General features: G+C 41.0%; 1 long non-coding RNA gene across 1 annotated transcript; it reads right to left on the reverse strand.

Annotated features, from left to right (window-relative positions):
* Positions 1-1,899: 1,899 nt before the first annotated feature.
* LOC109321554 lies at positions 1,900-5,572 on the reverse strand. The gene is made up of 2 exons (XR_002104083.1): positions 2,247-5,572; positions 1,900-2,131 (listed from the first exon to the last, which is right to left on the reverse strand). It is a non-coding gene; the product is annotated as an uncharacterized LOC109321554 (long non-coding RNA).
* Between the last annotated feature and the right edge of the window lie 489 nt (positions 5,573-6,061).

The following is a 6,061-nucleotide window of genomic DNA, read 5'->3' on the forward strand; positions in this document are numbered from 1 at the left end:
ACTTCCTGCCCTTTGGGCAGGGGGCTGGACTCGATGATCTCCCGAGGTCCCTTCCAGCCCTGATGTCTATGAAATCTATGAAACTTTTAATTAGAAGGGGTCTTGGAGCTGTGCTAATTAAAGTGCTGCCCTATCTCCTGGAGCACATCTATAAATGCCCTCTGAGTTTTGTCTGTGCAGATAAATACATTTTTACCCCCTACCTTACCCATTTAGCTATTACATCGGTTTTCTAGGCAATCTAATCAGTTGTTCAAGAATATATACTCAAGTTTTGCTGTGAAGTTTTTACAAGGTTCAACTTTGCATAGTTTTAATGAGCATGATCTTTAGTTAACTGCTTAGATATAAATTCAGGAACAGCTCTGTGAAGTGTACTAAACCATTTTAAATGGGGCAGGATCACCCTCTGCTTGTTGGAGTTGTTGATAGCAACTGCTTTTTCTCAGTCCAGATCTGAACTGTGATTCAGAGGCAAGGTATGAGAGAGGTCCCTGCTCTTGCAAAAGTTTTAAGTGTTTGTAGGTTATGAATACCTTATTATTTTTGATAAATGATATTATGCTTTCTTATCTGCCCTGTTGCTTGAAAGTTCCCAGCCATAATGTTCACATAAGACCTGATTCTAGGTTTTCAGTGCACTTAGGTGTCACATCCAGACATGGGTGGATGTTTGTTTCCCCAGGAATAACTAGCAGTGGCGCACCTTATGCCACTGCTAGTTGTCCTTGGGGAACACCTGTGCCATGCATGTCTGGTGCATGGCAAGTCGCCCTGGGTGGGATAGAGGAATCTCGGCCCAGCAGTCTTACCTGGTTTTGGGCAACACATGCTGCTGCCATGTACAGTGCTCCACTTTTTTCAGCAGGTTTTTTTGACCCCTGGATATCCTGGGGGCTTCCTGGGGCTGCAACCACGTCGCTTCTGCTGTGTGGAGCCTGGCCGGAAGCAGAATATGGCTTCAGCTGGCCAGGCTCTGGCTTTGGGCAGTGCATACTGTCACCATGTGCAGTGCTCCGCTTTTTTTTTTCAGCGAATTTTTTTGACCCCTGGATATCCAGGGATTAAAAAGACCCTCTGCACTACTCCTTTGCAGCATGAGGAACAACTGAACATGGCATATGTTCAGACATGTCTGAGGTGCCACATACCATACGGCTGTGCTTTTCTGGATGGAGCCAAAAAGTTAACTAAATTTAGTGGAATTTTGGCTTTCCAAGGTATTCATGTCTGTTTCTTCCTTAATAATAGATTTATTAAAGACAAATAATGTATTTTGTGATTTTTTTCCTGTTTTCATAATATCATTTTGCATTATGGCAGAATGTTTCATATTATGAATATTGGAAATCATGATCTGTTGCCTGGATGTAATTAGATTAGATTAGGTAAATGATGATTTTTCTGTTTTATGGATTGAATGGACATGAAAGCACTGCTAATACAAACATGTACAGATCATTTTAAATGTTTATTTTCATGAATAGTAATGTGTATGAGCTTTGTGTTTCACTATCCATAAATGTTTTGCCCGTAAAACTTCAGAAAGTTCACAGAAAATCAGCACAAAAGAGGCACATACATTATTAAAGCACATTTACTGAAAGTTTTGAATTTAGATTTCCAAGAAAGTTTTGTATTATCGTGTACGAATTGAGAGTACAAGAAGGACAAAAGAGACTCTCCCTCATAGGGAACATGTGATGTTAAAATCAGCTGTAACATTGTGCAGCCTAAAACATCATGACTTTTACTGTGCTGAAGTTTATAGTGCTAAGATTGGGGATAATTGGGAATGGAGTTGGTGATAGAACCCAGTTCTTTCTGCTCCAAAACAGCAGGCCTCTTCTGCTCCTGGTTCTATTCTGTTTAGTAGTTCACAATGTGCAGCTTATGAAGCACAGTTATGAAATGTTTATTTCAATCAGAATTGCTTTGCGTATACAGGTGTACACACGCAGTTAATTCCAATACTTTGCCTGGAATCTGTATACATCCTTTATTGTATTGGATGAGTACAAGAATCACTGTTCTAAGCCAATAGTTTATAATAAAGCAAATTTATTCATAAAAAAGAAGTTGCATCTTTGGTTATTTGATGAATGAATTGTTTATAAAAGAAACTGCTTATCTTTCTGGGATCCTATGATCTCTGCTTGACTTCCTGCCCCTGGGGCAGGGGGTTGGACTTGATGGTCCTCTGGGGTCCCTTCCAGCCCAAATGTCTATGAAATTTATGAAATCACAATCTTATTGAAATTCCAAGATTGACAAAACATGTAATATACTCATGTACACCAAATACACAAATACAATTCATTTAAATGGAAACATATCATAGAGATTTCTCATCATGCACATATTACAGAAGAAAAGGATATAGTTTAGTCTGAAGTCTGCTATAATTTGTTAGAGCCTGAAAATAATTATGTACATATTTGCCTTTGATATTGGGGGTAGTTCTGCATGTACATGTTTGCAGGATTAGGGTCTTACTACCAGACAAGAGACCTATATGCTCCTGGATGTTCAGGAAACCAGTTTAGTTTGCTGAACTGGTCAAAGGAATGAGCATTTCATTACACTCGGCAATGTTCCATCACCCAATATGATTGCTGAAAAGGAAAATGCTAATGGGTCCAATAGGGGCTAACCTTTTCTATAATGTGCTGGTTCTAAAAATATTTCAACCCTAATGAAAATGCCCAAGGATGAGATGGGTGGGGGATATCAGGTGGTTGAACCTTGGTGCCAAGGAGCCCAACTAAATGTATTTGCAAGTAGACCCTAATGTGTGTGAGCTGAATTCATACTTGAGCTTGCCCTCATACTGAGAACTAGGTGCTTTTACTAAAGTTGACTTTCCAGTCCCAGGCAAATAATGCAATTAAACCTTTTAGTATTACTTTTGGTAACTATGGGTCAGATCATATGTTTATGATCACCAAAGTCACTAAATATGATCCTATTCTAGCTTTTGTAACAGCCAAAATTCTGCTAAGGCACCTAGATTCTTTATGGACTTTCATTTGAACCTTTTTGCATGGGCCTGAAAAAAAACCAACCTGGGCAACTAGACTCGGTCTGCTGTTCATGCTCAGAAGTAATCTACTGTGAGCACATAGGTATAAAGGCTCCACTTACACTTTATGATCCAATTCAGTTTGGTAATTCACTTACATTCTGACTAATTCTCCAGATCCTTTGTCAGGTAAAACATGCTCAGACACTGTTTGATGTTGAGATCAATGTGGTGGTGGTGGTGCTGCTGCTTACCTTTTGCTCACTAGCGCAGGTCTTAAGGCAGTTGTCAGGAAATGGGTTCTAGGCCCACCTCACCCTACGCAAATTTGAACTCACATTTCCTAATTCTCTTGCTTGAGGACATTTTGAGTTTTGGCCTCTGCTGTTATTTCTTTTGCCTGACCAGTGGCTATCTAATGTTAAATGCATTATGCCAGGGAGCAAACAGGAGAAAATGTACCCATAGTGGTTTGATACTTGGTAGTGGAGGAGGAGAGGAATTTTTGAGTTTCAGCCTCTGCTGCCAAGACAGAGGCATTTGGATGAACTGGGTAACTAGCCCCAGAAGAAGAGAGAAGCAGGTAAAACTCAGGATTCCTTCTTCCTGGGAAAGTGTACTTCTCACTAGGGTACACAGTCATGCTCCCATGGGCTCTGTGATCTTCACATTCCTTTCCATCCAGTGTCCCAGTTTTAGTAGGAGGTGGGGAGAGGTGTCAAGTCCTGCCTACTTCATGGCCTGGCGCAATTGGCACCAGAGGCATAACAAAATAAATGTGGGGCAGGGGGAATGGAAGAGGGAATTATGCTGACCATTATAAAACAGGAGTGGGGGTTCAGGATCATACCTGTCCCTGCTCTCTGATCTCAGGTAGCAGCTGCTACAGCTCCTCTGTAGCAGTGTGAGCTTGCCTACTGTAGCTGAGGGATGGGCTCTCTGCATGCTGGTTCAGCAGCCCAACTGGTGCAGACTCTCCAGTGCTGTTCCTGATGCCCCATTCGTTCCCCTTCCCTCTCCCCCCGCAGATATGCTTCTGGGTGAAGGACTGGACATCCCAAGGCAAAGCCTATAAAGTGGGGGAGGCAGGGCGCAGATGGAATATATTTAATTTGTTTCCACTTCCTCCAGATACACTACAGGGCATGGGGCTGCACCTGACTGTCTCTCTCTGTCCCATCTGCACATGGTTACATCTCCCATGGAAAAGACTTCTGGGGCTGGAGGGGACCATGCTAATACTCTCTCTAAGTCAGTGCCTGGGGCCAGTACTCCATTTGTCCCACTATAGTTACACCATTGATTGGCACTGCCCTAAGAAGTAGGTATGGGTACAAACCCATTCAGGATGAAGTGGGCCTAGAAATCAAGTTTCTCACTTCCTGGGCAAGTGCCTGAATCACCAAGCTATTAAGCAAATCATAGGATCATAAGGACCTCGAGGGTCATCTGCATGCAAGGTCCTAAATCATCCCTGTCCAATGCTTATCCAGCCTCTTCCTGAGATGCTCCAGTGAAGGAGATTCCACTACTTCCCTGGGCAGTTCATCCGCTTTCTTGTTCTAACAGTAAGGAAGTTTTTCCTGGTGTCTGATCTAAATCTACGTTGCTGAAATTTAGAGCCATTGCTTCAAGTCCTACCATCTGTAATGATGGAAAAGAGCTGTTTTCTCTTGTATTTATGGCAGCCTTTCTGATATTTGAAGATTGATATCATTGCCTCCCTTTTCCAGCTTTTTCTCTAAGCTAAACATGCTTAGCTCTCTCAACCTTTCTTCATACAGCCTGGCTTCTAACCTCTTTATCATTTTTATCGCTTGCCCTTGGACTCTTTCTAACTTCTTCACATCCTAGATCCGTAAAGAGACTTTGATTATCTGCAGGTTAGATATCTATGTTAATTACATAAGTTCATTTGCTGTTATTGTGAAATAATTAAATTAAAATTTAAAACATTGCACTGAATTATAGCTAAAAATGTTAATTAAGTATCAATGTGAATAATGTTCAAGACTGAAGAGTTCTTCTCCTTTTATCCCAGAACTTAATGAGAGGAAGAAAAGGGAGGCTAGAATAGCTCAGGAGAGAGGAGAAAGTTAGGGGGTACTTGTTCCTAAACAGAGTGTATGTGTGTGTGTGCGTGCATGCACGCGTGCGTGTGTGTGTGCAGATCTTGATTCTTCCAGGGAAGGGTGGCAAAGAGCTCCTTATGCCTTCCCTTTCTAATAAATGACATCTTTATGCAATAAAAGGGTATGTTGCCACCTACACAAGGGTATTTTTGGCTTGATGGAATATTTGACCACAGTTGATTGTGGTCAAATAATAGGCAGTCAATTAATGTTATTTGAATGGCCAGTTGATCAGCTTGCCAACCCTGGAGAGACTTAGTCATCACCAGGAAGAGTGGGACTACCCCCTCACCTATCTTACATGTAGTACTCCTGTTGATGCAGCCTAAAATTGCATTTGCTTTTTCATGACTGCATCGCACTGCTGACTCGTATTGAGCTTGTGATCTACCAAAACCCCTACAGGACATACTCCTGTTAAACCCCACTTGAAACCTCCTAGCATTCTGTCATTGATCCATTTATAATTACCCTTTGGTTTTGGTTACTGGGCAAATTATCTGTCCTCTTTGTAGTAATTTTAACTAGCACATATTCTTCCCATTTGCTTCTGAGAAGGTCATATGGGACTTTATTAAAAGCCTTACTAAAGTTCCTGTACACTGTATTCCCTTCATCTACCCAACTAGTTACTTTGTCAGAGGAGATTAAATCAGTCTGACATGGTTTGTTCTTAACAAATCAATTCTGATTGCTAAAGTTCAGGCTTTTCCCCTCTAGATTTTTATAAAGTGACTTCTTTATAGTTTACTTCAGTAATGTACCATTTAGAGGCATAACTTATACCATATTTTCTTGTATATAGTATGCTCCAGACTAAAATGTGAACCTTGTTATTGAAAGGTAGAATGAAGAAAAAAATCTTTCCTTATAGCTTAGTAAGTAACTAAGTAGCAGCAGTTAGGCA

The sequence above is a fragment of the Crocodylus porosus genome, unplaced genomic scaffold (genome assembly GCF_001723895.1).
Source record: "Crocodylus porosus isolate Cpor-Errol unplaced genomic scaffold, CroPor_comp1, whole genome shotgun sequence".
NCBI lineage: Eukaryota > Metazoa > Chordata > Crocodylia > Crocodylidae > Crocodylus > Crocodylus porosus.